General features: G+C 44.0%; 1 protein-coding gene across 1 annotated transcript in view; it reads left to right on the top strand.

Annotated features, from left to right (window-relative positions):
• Positions 1–12,070, top strand: part of EOGT (EGF domain specific O-linked N-acetylglucosamine transferase) — a 48,087-nt gene extending 36,017 nt beyond the window's left edge. The window contains exon 17 of the transcript XR_004528598.2: positions 27–12,070. The gene's annotated coding sequence lies outside the window, so the exon portion shown is untranslated. The remainder of the gene's footprint in view (positions 1–26) is intronic.
• Positions 12,071–13,991: the final 1,921 nt, after the last annotated feature.

The raw sequence follows: 13,991 nt of genomic DNA, 5'->3' as shown, positions 1-13,991 counted from the left end.
ATTTATTTGTTTGTTTATTTATTTAGTTATCCGGCTGCTCCAGGTCTTAGCTGCAGCACGCGGGATCTTCATGGCTGGATCTAGTTCCCTGAACAGGGATTGAACCTGCGCCCCCTGCATTGGGAGCGTGGAGTCTTAACCACTGGACCACCAGGGAAGTCCCAGAATTGTTCCCATGTTTAACGTGAAAAGAGTCAGATGCTGTTTAAAGGACTTCTCTAAAGATCACAGGTCTTCTGATTCCATGTCCATAGTTCTCCATTTATTCACTCAATTATTTACTATTGATGGAGAAACTACTGGGTACCATCTCTACTCTAGGTTCTGGGGATACAGCAGTGAGCAGAACAGAAAAAAGTCCTTGCCTTCATGGACCTTGCGTTCCGGTGGAGGAGACAAATATTAACCTACATAAGGGAAATATATTGTGTGCTGGATGTTGATACATGGTATGGACAAAACTAAAACGGGGACGAGGGATGTGGCGCTCTGGGGTGGGGTGGAGTTGGGCACACTTAGGTAGAGGATACGGAAATCCTCGCTGAGGTCACCTTTGAGTCAAGATTTAAAGCAGCTAAAGGAGGAGGAAAGTAGACAGCAGAGCAAAGAGCATCCCAGGAAGACCGGATGGTGCGTGCCAAGGTCTTGAGGCAGGAGGATGCCTGGTGCGTTTGAGGAACAGCAAGGAAGCCAGTGTAGCTGGAGTGATCGAGGGGCAGAGGAGTAGGAGATGAGGTCAAAGAGGCAATGGGCTTGGGGTGCAGATGGCAAGGCTCTTGTCCTTTGATGCTTATGAGTTGGGAGTCATTGAAAGGATCTCAAACAGGAGGAATGACCCGACTTACTTTGAAGAGGCTTTGAAGAGGCTAACTCTAGCTGTTATGCTGGGAATAGACTGTGGAGGGATGTCTTAGGTCGTGTTCCCTGGGAAATAGACTCTGGGATGGAGATTCATACACAGGTGGGTCATTGGGGAAGAGGCTCATGATTAACACCTGTGAGGAAGGGGCCCAGTCTTGGGTGGAGGGAGGAATGGCGCTGCAATGCAGTAGCAGGAGAGGCCTCAGGGGGGCGCTGCGCAGGCTCCTTAGGCAGGGCAGGTCTCTTCAGCTGAGGGCAGTTCGGTCGTAATCCATTAGTAGCCAACGTTCCCAGCAATCGGGAGACTGTGATGGGGGGACTTCCGAGACCCACTGAAGCATCCACAACGGGGCCAGGGTGATGCCCTTCGGCTTGTTCCACTCGCCCTTCTACTGCTTGCCAGCAGGCTTCTAAGGCTTTATTCGATTCAGATTTTTTTTTTTTTTTTTTTTGCGGTACGCGGGCCTCTCACTGTTGTGGCCTCTCCCGTTGTGGAGCACAGGCTCCGGACGCGCAGGCTCAGCGGCCATGGCTCACGGGCCCAGCCGCTCCGCGGCATGTGGGATCTTCCCGGACCGGGGCACGAACCCGCGTCCCCTGCATCGGCAGGCAGACTGTCAACCACTGCGCCACCAGGGAAGCCCTCAGATTTTATTTGTTTTAAAGACTCCTTATGGATGATCCCGTGTACTTCATATGGTAGAAGGCGAGACTGGGCTTTGTGGGCCATATGAGTTCTCTGTCCCATATTACTATTCGTTGGTCCCCACCCCCAATCTTTTAAAAAATGTAAAAACCATTCTTTGGGATGTTTAACAGAGAGGTTAAGGAACTTGCCCAAAGCCACACAGCTAATAAGTAATAGATGGATTGTGAAGGAATTTAAACAGGGAGGTAATGTAGGAAGGAAGGAAGGAAGGGAGGAAGGAAGGAAGGGAGGGAAGGAGCAAAGGGGGGAAAGGAGGGAGGGAGAGAAGGAAAAAGAAGAGAGAAATTGGGTGGAAAAGAAAATAGAGAACGAAGTCCTGGAGTTAGGTTTTTTCTTGCAGTTATAGTATAGTTTTCTTTGAAACAGTCAATGGAGAGAGAATTAGAAAAATACTCGCTTTTTTGAAACTAGGAGCATATAAGCAAATTAACTCAGGTGTGGTTGCCTTGGAGAAACCAGTCATTCAAAATACCATATTCCCAATCAAGGGCTAGTGCCAGACACTTTAATACTGTCCTCCTCGGTTAGCTTACTGGGGCATGGCAAAAGATGTCATAAGCCCTCGTATCATGGAAGAAGTGGCTTAGAGCCAGGCACAGGTTATGTGGGCCCTCACTTTGAACGGTAATGCACATTTTGACCACAAGGTGGCAGTCAAGCCCTTCCAAATGGCCTCTGCGCCCAGAAGCCTGGGTGTAATAATCTCGTAAATTCCAGACACCTGAGCGCCAGGAGTAGGGCCTTGCTTCTGTGTGTGATGGATTTTTTTCATCCCTGTTTTGAGGGAAAGTGGGAAAATTATCCTGGACAGTTTTCAGGTTCAAGTGTGTAATTTCTTAGCTGCAGCCAATTCCTGAATCCTCTGTAATATCTCCTGATCATCTTGTGCAAAGAGCATTTGGTCCTGGGAAGATGATTTCTAGTGAGAGAAGCTGTTTAGTGGAATGCATTCTCTTTGATGCAAAGGAATTTTCTTGGGAGGAGAGCTCTACTGTAGGATCTCGAGATAGCCCATTAGTTCCTCAGTCCTTAGGAGCTAAATTCTTTCTTATATTGGCTTTATAGTTTATTGCATATGCAAGTGCTGTTATCATTTAGTTTGAGAAGAACCAGACTATAAGTGGAGGAGTTCATTTAAGTCTAGATGCCAAAAAATGGTGGCATGTTAATTAAGGAGGGCTTTTCAGCACAAAGGGGTGTTAATATCGAGTTTTCACATGGATCTGATCTAATGCAGTGCTTCAGGTATTTGCTATCATTTATTTTTCACAACCATGAGTTGCAGAATTTTGGGATGTTTTTGCTGAAAAGGAACTTGGAGATCCTTCATGGCATTGTTCATTCCACAACGGTTTGTTGACTGCCCACCATTAACAGGCACTTTCAGGCCAAGAGAGAAGATTCCTGGGAGAGGCATGTTGTGTAGACACAAGAATTCAGTTACAGAAATCAGAAGGCCCTGCTTCCTCACCCTTGTAGCACAGAAGCTGTGCGACCATGGGTTTGTTGCTTTGCCTCAGGAAACTTCAATTCTCTCCTAAACTGGTGGCAATATCTATTAGGTAGGGTAGATTTAAGGATAAAATAAAAAAATGAAGTCCTACTTGTTTAGGGCCTGGCACGTAACATCTGTTCAGTAAATGCTATTATTATACTATGACACGTAGGACTATTATCATTTATAGCTGTAGTACCTGGGGAGCATTTAAATTCTGATCTCCAGACCTCTCCCCAAGCCAAGTTAATCAGAATCTCACGGGTACCATCAGCTGACTCTGTTTGGTCAAATGTCCCCAGATGTTCTGATGCATAGGGGCTGGGAACTGCCGCTCTAGGAGAGAGTGTCAGCTGATGACACTAGACAGCTCATGAGGTCCAAGCCAGCCCTTGGCAAAGTGTCTTCCACTGGGTATCCTTAGGATGTTACATCAGAAACGGTTTACTAGGGAAATGCTGCCTCAAGCCGAGTAGAGGTGTTTTTTGCAGGGTTTCTCCCTACTTCTGATACACGAATGTACACCGTGAGTTTCTAAATAGGAAGAGGTAATATGCACCGTTTCTGAATTCATTTGACCACTGGATCTCTTTCTCAGGGAGCGTGAAGATTAGTGTTGCAAAAATCCCCCTCCAGGCAGGCTGCTGTAAGCAGTGGCCACGGCTGTATCTGCCTCCTGGGGAATGGGTACCAGGCCGTGCTTTTAGCGTGAAGTCACTCTGGCCGGTTGCGTCTTGTTTGTGAGTTAAATCAACGGTGCCACCAGATCACAGTTGATTGGACCGGGGATCGATAAGTGAACTGCATTCTATCCATTCGGGCAGTTGTAAGATAAAGGGTAAAGAAATGACCCACGCAGATCCCTTCAGCAGGGACATTTGGATGTGAGACGTGAGGAAGATGCCGAGGTTTCTGGTACCAAGACACCAGATCTCAGTTATTGGCGCTTCTTTTGTATCAAGTACAACTATGAGCTTTTACTCTCCAGGTATCCACGAGGCCACCCGTACATTCAGGTCATGCATGGGATGACCTCTTCCTTCCAGCCTGAAAGAACCCAACTAATGTAGCCATCCCAGACTCCAGGTGTGATTATCCCCACACTACACCATGGCAGTGGAAGGACGTGGACTCAGGCCTTCGTATTCCAAGTTTAATGCCATCCAGCTGCCCTAACACGTTCCTGACTCTCAAGTCAAGGGCCTCAGGAGGACAAGTGGAGGGAAAATGTAATGGTAGTTAAAAAAAAAAAAAATCTGGAAAGCAAATCGCAAGGACGCAAATCTGTAGAAGTACCTATGGTCTTAGGGGGAAATAGGAGCTGGGCACAGGGTTAAATAAAGGTGCCGGAGAAATCAGGCCAGTTTGCTGTGAGGTGATTGGATGAGGCATTAGCAAGGGGGTGAGTTAAAGGTCAAGGTTCCAAGTCCCAGAAGAAAACCCACCCTTAAGGTGGAATAGACAGTAAATAAAGCCGAGGACAAGAGTGAAATGAGGGAAGTACCAGACACACCGAACAGGCCAAAGGAGAGGCAGGGAAAGGCCAGCATGAACGTTGGAAAGTTTGAGGAAAAGGAGGCAGAGGCAGACAATGCAAACGCTGAGGAAACCGGAAGCAACTGCTTCCTGCAGCAACATCTTCCTGCGGCAAGTACTCCAGCCCCTGGGGCCGGCAGGAAATGGAGAGCAAAGCAAGAAAGCACTGATTGACAGTGAGAGCAATTCTACACTGATAGAAAAATGTAAATCCTCCAGAGAAACATCTTTATCTACATAGCCCTTTTCAAAAATGCAGGGAATATTCAGCAACGTTCAGCTAGAGAATTTACACAAGATGTTTTTCGAAGCGTTTATGGTTCACTTGGTGGAAATGGGACTGGGAGTTTTTCCTCCTCCGGTTCACAAGGATGTCAATGCATCCTCTTGCCTGTGAAATTAAAAGGAAGATGTGATGGTGGAGCATCTGTACTGCCATCACCACACCGAGACACGAGACACGGAGCCCAGATGGGATTTCGGTTCTGCCCGGCAGGTATCTCTATGCAAATAAACCGCCTCTCAGAAATCGCTTGGTGATGCTATCATATTGACTTTGTACTGGATTATATGTTCTCCGATAGTCTTGCTTTTGCAATGCAAATAGCAGTCTGTTGAAAAGAGTTTTATGGTGACTGCTACTTGGTGCAGGCAATAAATCTGGGGGACAAGGAATAAAAGTAATATGCAGAAAAAGGCACCCGTTCTTTTACGACTTTGCTTTTAAACGAGTGAGAAGCGCCAACAGCTGCGAAGGCTCTTGTCTGCTTTTGTCTTTTTGCTTCTTCTTCCTTAGTTCTTCTTCCTCTTCCTCCCCGTCTTCTTCTCCACCCTTCTCCCAATATTAGCATTTAAAAGTCGGCTTTCTTGGTGGAAGTAAATACCGCTGGTCAGGAACGCTGCAGAAAGGTCTGGACTAAAAACATCGTGGTCTGGGTGGTCACCCACGGCGGTAAGGCCTTGTAGCAGATTTTGCACTTCCTCTGTTGGGCTGTCCCTTGGGAGGAGGACCCATAATACACGTGGATAACGTCCACTTCCCCCACTCAGGCTTCCTGAGACCCTCCGAGGGTCTTCTGTAGGGTAATGATGTTGGGCAAGTGCAAACACGTGAAGTCTTAGGGGAAATGAGAGAGGCTTTGCAGAGCCGCGATGACGAGGGGCTGGGTGGTGAACGTTACAGGTTCTGGCCTGCCCCTTACCGCCCGAGTGACCTCAGGCAAGCCACTGACACCCTCCAAAACCAGCCTTTGTAGGAAACTACAGTTTTCTCATCTGTAAATGCAGGCTATTAAGGGAACCATCCTGAAGGTTGTGTGAGGCTTTATTTGGTTCTTCTACCCGCGAGGCACTTTGCCGAGCAAACAATTGTGAGGAACAGAGGCGCCTGATCTTAATCAAATAATCACGCAGGTGAAGGTATTTAAGGATAAACTGAGGGGCTGCTGGGAAGGGAAGGAGCCTGTTGTAACCGAGGGAGGTGCCGTGCGCTGGGGCTGGAGCTGGAGCTGGAGCTGGAGCTGGGGCGTAGAGGGGCCGGGGAAGGTCCTTCCCGAGCAAGTATAAGAACACACCTAGTGTCTGGCACACAGAGAGGCCTCCTAAGCAGGGAGAGGAGCTGGGAGGCGGAAGAAGGAAGAAGACGAGGTGGCTGACAAGGAGGAAGAAGATGCAGACCCACAGGACGCTAGAGTCCTAGGCCTGTGAGCACCAGAGAAACCTCCGCGTGTGACAGCTTTAGCCTGAGATGCTCTGAGGACAGTGGCCATGGAGGTCTGCTCGACTCAGCGGTGGGCTGACGGTCCAAGTGGTGGAAAAGTTCACAGACACCAGATGGGCCCCAGACAAAAGTTGCAGAGGCTCTAGGGCTGTAGGAGTCGAACTTTGCTTCCCACTGAGTGCGTTTGTCAACATCACCTGAGAATTTCACCAACCATGAAGGCCTGAGCGCCCACCTGCCTTCTCCTGGCCTCAGCGTTCTCGGCTGCTACATGAGGGGTACCCGCACCTCAACTTCGCTTCTGCTCCTTCCGTCTGTGATGAAACGGCAAATGGTACGTGATCTGTGCAAATATATGCACATATGTAAACTCACGGGTCAGTTATGTAAGGTAGTTGCAAGGTGGCTCTGACGGGAAGGAGGTTCTTCTGGGCTTCACGCTTAAGTCTTTTTCCAAAATGTGCGTTCTTAATCCTGGGGGGAGGGGGGATTCATTTATTTGCTAAAGTGTTTAAGGATGGGCTGAAACTTCAAGAAATCCTGGTATAGCCCAGAGTTTTCAATTATATGTAGGAAAATGACTACCAGGAAGGGGGGGAAACCAAAGCTGTGTTTATTTTACTTTTTTAAAGAAATAAAGTGAATTGCTATTTGGTGGAGGGAGAGGGGAACTCTTGAGGCAGGTGTTATTAATGATGATTGCTTATTGGTCGGGGGCACGTGATTGAGAAGGGCTCTGCCTGGAAATTAGAGTTTGTCTCAATGAAGCTCCAAGCCTGACACCACCCCTTTTATTAAAAAATTGAGGTACAGTTGCTGTGCAATATGTTTCAGGTATACAACAGAGCGATTCACAGTTTTAAAGGTTATGTTTCATTTACAGTTATTACAAAATGTTGGCTATATTCCCCATGTTGTACAATATATCCTTGCAGCTTGTTTATTTTATACATAGTAGTTTGTACCTCTTAACCCCCTACCCCTATCTTGCCTCCCCACTTCCCTCTCCCCATTGATAACTGCTCGTTTGTTCTCTAATATCTGTGAGTCTGTTTCTTTTTTGTTATATTCATTAGTTCTATTCTTTAGATTCCACATGTAAGTGATATCATACAGTATTTGTCTTTCTGTCTGACTTATTTTACTAAGCACAGTACCCTCTGAGTCCGTCCATGTTGCTGCAAATGGAAAAATTTCTTTCTCTTTTATGACCGAGTGGTATTCCGCTGTAAACCACATCTGCCTTATCCATTCATCTGTTATTGGACACTCAGGTTACTTCCATGTCTTGGCTCTTGTAAATAATACTGCTATGAACATTGGGGTGCATATATCTTTTCGAATTAATATTTTCATGTTCTTCGGAAATATACCCAAGAGTGGAGTTGCTTGGTTGTATGGTAGTTCGGGTTTTAGTTTTATGGAAAAATCTCCATACTGTTTTCCACTGTGGCCGCACCAGTTTATAGTCCCACCAATAGTGGATGAAGGTTCCCTCTTCTCCACCTTCTCGCCGACATTTGTTATTTGTGGACATTTTGATGACGGCCATTCTGACACGTGTGAGGTGATATCTCATTGTGGTTTTTTTTTTTTTTGCGGTATGCAGGCCTCTCACTGTTGTGGCCTCTCCCGTTGCGGAGCGCAGGCTCAGCGGCCATGGCTCATGGGCCCAGCCGCTCCGCGGCATGTGGGATCTTCCCGGACCGGGGCACAAACCCGTGTCCCCTGCATCGGCAGGCAGACTCTCAACCTCTGCGCCACCAGGGAAGCCCTGTGTTTTTTTTTTTTTAGTTTAATTTTTTTTAATACAGCAGGTTCTTATTAGTTATCTGTTTTATACATATTAGTGTATATATGTCAATCCCAATCTCCCAGTTAATCCCACCATGACCCCACCCTGCTTTCCCCGCTTGATGTCCATACATTTGTTCTCTACATCTGTGTCTCTATTTCTGCCCTGCAAACCGGTTCATCTGTACCATTTTTCTAGATTCCACATATATGCGTTAATATACGTTATTTGTTTTTCTCTTTCTGACTTACTTCACTCTGTATGACAGTCTCTAGGTCCATCCACGTCTTTACAAATGACCCAATTTCGTTCCTTTTTATGGCCGAGTAATATTCCATTGTATATATGTACCACATCTTTATCTATTTGTCTGTCAGTGGGCATTTAGGTTACTTCCATGACCCGGCTATTGTAAATAGTGCTGCAGTGTACATTGGGGGTGCATGTGTCTTTCTGAATTATGGTTTTCTCTGAGTATCTGCCCTCGTGGTGGTTTTGATTTGCATTTCCCTGACGATTAGTGATGTGGAACGTCTTTTCATATACTTGTTGGCCATCTGTATGTCGTCTTGGGAAAAATGACTCTTAAGGTCTCCTGCCCATCTTTTAATCGGTTTTTTTTTTTTTTTTGATGTTGAGTTGTATGAGCTAGTGATAAGTTTGGATATTCACCCATTATCAGTCATATCATTTGCAAATATGATAGAGAAACTAGAGATTTGTCTCAGTGAATACCCAAGCCTGCCTTTGCAACACAGGGAAAAAAAGTTCTTTATGTGAATGGGAAGTGCCTAATGCATTACTGCCTATGTGGACAGACACCTTTGTCAGTATTCAGCATTTTGTCCATCTGCCCCTTAACATCACCAAGGGCTCCTGACATGTCTGCTCTGTGGGTCTTCAGGCTTTCAGAAGGTGTTCCCTTGGCTAGAAAGGTTTAGATTTGGCCTACTCTAGAGACACAGGGATGGATGATGACACCTCAGGAGCAGGGTATATCTTGGGAATATGTACAGGACCTGTGCTGAGGATAATGCTCGAATGGTTTTGGTCTGGGTGCCTTCTTTTGGCTTGCGCGACTCTGAGTCAGAGGAATTAAGTTTCTGAATTGAGTGCAGTAGCAGCAAATAGATTGCAAGTCAGAAAAAAAAAGGAGAAAAAAAAAAAACCTTTCCAAGCAAGAAAGCAGAATACTACTTGGAAGGGGCTATTTTGCTGCAATCCTGTAGAAATATGGACTTGTGTATATTTTTAATTGAGAAGTGTAGAACATGGACCACCATCACGACTGACATTTATCATGTCCCTGGTCCTCTCCCCACTCTTCCCTCCATCCCTAAACCCCCATCCCCTCCTTCGGCAAGTCCCTATACCTGACCTCACCTTCTCAGTTTGATCCACCACGGAAACACTGTCAGTGTTATTCATCAACCTGAAAAATGCTACACCGAGTCCAAGGGTTGTGTGCCATGGTCATGTCAGTGGGAACAATTAATTATTCCATCAAGCACTTGACATGTCAGTCAATGAAAAAATAGGTGCTTTAGACCTGACCGCTCAAAATATCTTTTCAGACACTGGCATGCCAAGATCTTGATAGTATAATGAATTATTCTTTAAACGTATCATTTCAGGCCATCAATTTGGCCATATAGACTTTTCTTTTTTGGGGGGGAAGGACTAAATTACAGAAGTTATCTAAAATAGCAAGCAAAATAACTTTGCAACCTGGGAAGCAAAGACTGGAGCTCTGAGAAGTAGAATTAGAAAAATGTTCCTTGGGGAAGATAGTGAGGTAAACACAGTTACAACTCACAAAAGTATAAGAAAAGTTCCCTGGTGTTCTGTGAATCTTGGGCATGAAAAATAGTTCATTCTCATTGACCACTGGAATTTCCTCCTCATTTTCCATCATAAGGCACTGGGAACCTATGAGATCGTTTATTATTCTGTTTGCGTCGTGGTACAAGCTTGCTGAGCAATATAGTTCCTGATTATTTAGGACGTGTGGGTGTTGATGGCAGTCTTGGATTGAATTTTGAGTTCACTTGGAAGGTCAGTTTTTCCCGGTGAATCTGTATATGTAATTCCTTTTCCCACACTTGATGTATGGTTTCTCTTATACTCCTGTGGCTAATTAATTCCATTCATTTGCAAGTCTGAGCTCTTCAAAGATCTGCACCCATCTCGTCTCTGAGTATTTTGCAACCAGGGCTGAGCAATTGCCCAGCCTGCTGGCTTTATGGGGAATGTTTAAGACCTTGCCATGTATTTTGGGTGACTTCTGAACACGGCACAAAGCACGTCGAGGTTTCAGCTGGTCAAATTGCTTTCATCCTAAAATGTCAGCTTTTTTTCTAGGAGCAGCGGCTGCCACAGACATTTTTTCCCCCTCAGATATCTCCACTGAATTGCTGGATGTCAGTGGTTATTTTTCTGTCTTGTTAAATAATGCCCTGTTGCTCCAGCGATGGTCATTTTAAAACTGTCAAAAAATAACAGCCATGTCAATTTGTTTTCAGGATTGGGTCTTAATTGTTCACCATTGTTTGAAAATAGAGAACAGCCTCATTAATTCACTGCAGAATATTAAGCATTTCATTAAAATATTGCCTGGAAAGGAGAGTCACTTCAAATCCCCTTTCCATGTCCTTCATGGCCAGCAAAATGATCTATTCTGCATTCTTCACTCTCAACCTGGAGAAAAATTGGGGCCTCCATGACCTTTTAATTTGTGCTTCAAAGAAAACATGTCTTAATGTTATGTAATAAATCAATCATCACTTGCTTAATAATCTTAATGCATATCTTTGAAGTCAGCAACCGACCAGAGAGGCTGGGATTTTTAAAAATTGACAACTCTCTGGTCATTTGATGTAAACCGTGTTTTATTGATCAGCCGTGAAACAGTACTTGATAAGCAGCTGCGAGTAAAGGCATGTGATCATGGGGAACAATGAAAAATGAAGACTGTTTTATTTATGTATATATATTGATACACACGCCTTTTTATATATAGTCTCTGAAGTACATGGGAAATAAGACTTTTTAATATTTTAGTATTTGAAATGTGTCAGATAATACTAACTCCCCTTAAGTCTATCTTACCTTTGTACATGAACATCCTAACATACACAGTATTTGTATATTTCATGGTTTCTATAATCTTGAAGTGACAGTTTTTACCACCATGTTTTTATGTATTCTAGAGAGCCGTTGTTTAAAATGCAAATCTACCCGTGTTCCTTCAGTCCTCTTTTGTCTATTTGCCTTGATTTCTTTTGTTATCTGAAGAATTTTTCAGTTCAGACATTTTCAATTTAGAAATCACATCCTCGTTACTTATTATTAATGCTCTGTTTATCATGCCAAAATACCCCAAAAAAAAACCAACCCTGGATTTTTGTTTCATTTTGTAGATGAGCTTCAGATAACACAGTTGCAGATCCGCTGCTACTTTAATGACTAAGTGCTGAATTATAGGTTTCCTGATTTGAAGTGCATTTAGAAAGAGCAACCAAATGCAATTAATCTGATAGTAATAGGAACAGAAGTTAATATTGGCCAGAAGCTAGACTGCTCATTGTAAACATCTAACCTGAATAATTGACAGTCACAAAGGCTCACTTCTGGTTCCTAAAACGGTCCTCTCATTACTGCCTGCACAACTCAGCTTGACCCCGTTCCTCTTCGGAGAATTCTACCCAGACGTTACCAAGGTCCTATCTTGGTCACTAACACAACAGTGATCATGCCTCTCTCTGAGCTTTCTGGGTTCTCTCTTCTGTCTGTCCTGGAGAGCCCCTGAAGGGTAGTGTAAAGGGAATACGTGGGTTCATAACCTCAGCTCAAGGCTCCCAGCTCTATGACCTTGGACAAGGCATCGGACCCTCGGGGCTACCCTTTAGGAATGCCTACCTTCAGGGGTTGCTGTAAGAATCAGCAAATCATGCCCGGCTTACTACGGGAGCTCCAAAGAGCTCTGACATGCTCCCCCCCCCCCCCCCCCCCCCCCCCCCCCCCCCCCCCCCCGCTGCTCAAAACGGGAGGGAAGATGTGCTACAATATTTCACGTTTTTTTTTTTTTTTTTCTGATGGGGGCAGCACGTCCCATTACCAGCTCCCAGCCTTGAGTTGGGCTGTTGTTCCCAGTTGCAAGGTAAATCTTCGCTTTTCTCTCTGCTTTCTTCCACGTTACCTTTTCCATCATTTCTATTCAATAATTAACACTGAAATGTTTTCTTTATTGAAGCAGTGCTCCCAAAAGGTTTTTTTACATCTTCTCTGGGTTATTTCATTTTCCTTTTATCTGAACTCTTGAAAGACCTTGTCTGTTATTTTTGTTTCTTTTCTGTTTTTTATGTAGCTGCTAATGTTGATTGTAGAAATATATGAAAATACAGATAGGGGAAATATCACTTAAAGGAAATCATAGTATTTATCAATCCAGACCTAGGCTGTACGCACACCGCCAACACTCCCTCAAACACATACACACAAATTGTACACACACAGATATATAGATATAACTTTTTTCATGCTAAATTATAAATACATACATATTCATGTTATGTGTATTTCTGGATAACCTATTGTTTACTAACAGGATTTAAAGGACAGCTCCCCATTACCATAAAAATATTTACATCAACATTTTTAATGTCTGCAGGTAATTTCATGAAGCCAATCTTCATATTGTTGAGCAGTGAAACTCTTTCTAGCTGCTTAATATTATTAAGGAAAAAAATTGCCGTGTCTTGAATATCCTTACACATACATCTTTATGCATCTGTCCAACTCTTAGGATAAATTCCTAGACACAGCACTGCTGAATGTCAGGACATACTCATTTTTAGAGATATGATAACATACTGATAACTTTCCATCCAGAAACGTGGCACTTTTCATCTAACCCTTCAGCAGATATCTGAATGTGCAACTACCCCACATATCCCCAACGCTGGATGAGTTGGCAGAAGGGTTTTTAAGCAGAGTTGCAGAATAGCTTTTACACAAAAAACACTGAGAGACGAGAACATATTGGATCGATCTGTGTTTCATATATTGAAACAATTCTGAGCACTCTGGTTAGGAAGGCAGGTTACAATCCTGATGTTGTGAGAAGGACCGTGGCTGAATAGAAAGTGTTTCCAGTTTTGGAGAGCTGGCCCACGCACCAGGAACTATTGTTTTGATCAAATAGACCCGATAAAGGAGCAGTGGCGAACATTATTTAGACAGCCTAGGTGGCTGTCGCTTCTCCAAGTAGGTTAAGTAAAAGAAAGGCTACACAGGTTAATTAAAAGGTGACACCACGCAGTTGGACACAGCATTAGGTAATTGTTTCTTCCACTTGGACAGCTATGCAATGCCTATTACAGGGGTCTAGGAAAAAAAATAAACTTGTGTGACAAAGACAAAGACACTTGTACCTAAAGCTGGAGTGCTCTTCTGTTATCCCCATATTAAGGTATTTATAAGCCTGGGTGCGTAATGGAACATTTTGAAATTACCTACAAACACTGAATGGCTATCCTGGTAGGCTTGGGTTGTTTTTAATTGTATGAAAAAGATGACATTTACAAAATCCTTTTTATCTGATAGGTTTCAAATATACACAGGAGTAGAACAGCGAATGCCCACATACCCGTGACCCACTTACAATGATCATCGGCCACTCTTGTTTCACTTAAATCCTACCTACTTCAGCACCGAATTATATTGAAGCCAATCTTTGACATCATATCATTTTACTCGTAAATATTTCAGTGTATAAAAAGGTGATTGGGGGTGATGGTCCTAATCAATTAAATTTTCTGATTTAGCATTATCAGGATATCTTTGTAAAATCCTCAACCTCAGCAAAATGACTTCT

The sequence above is a fragment of the Tursiops truncatus genome, chromosome 10 (genome assembly GCF_011762595.2).
Source record: "Tursiops truncatus isolate mTurTru1 chromosome 10, mTurTru1.mat.Y, whole genome shotgun sequence".
In the NCBI taxonomy this organism is placed as follows: Eukaryota; Metazoa; Chordata; class Mammalia; order Artiodactyla; family Delphinidae; genus Tursiops; species Tursiops truncatus.
This window is presented reverse-complemented; position numbering and strand designations above follow the sequence as displayed.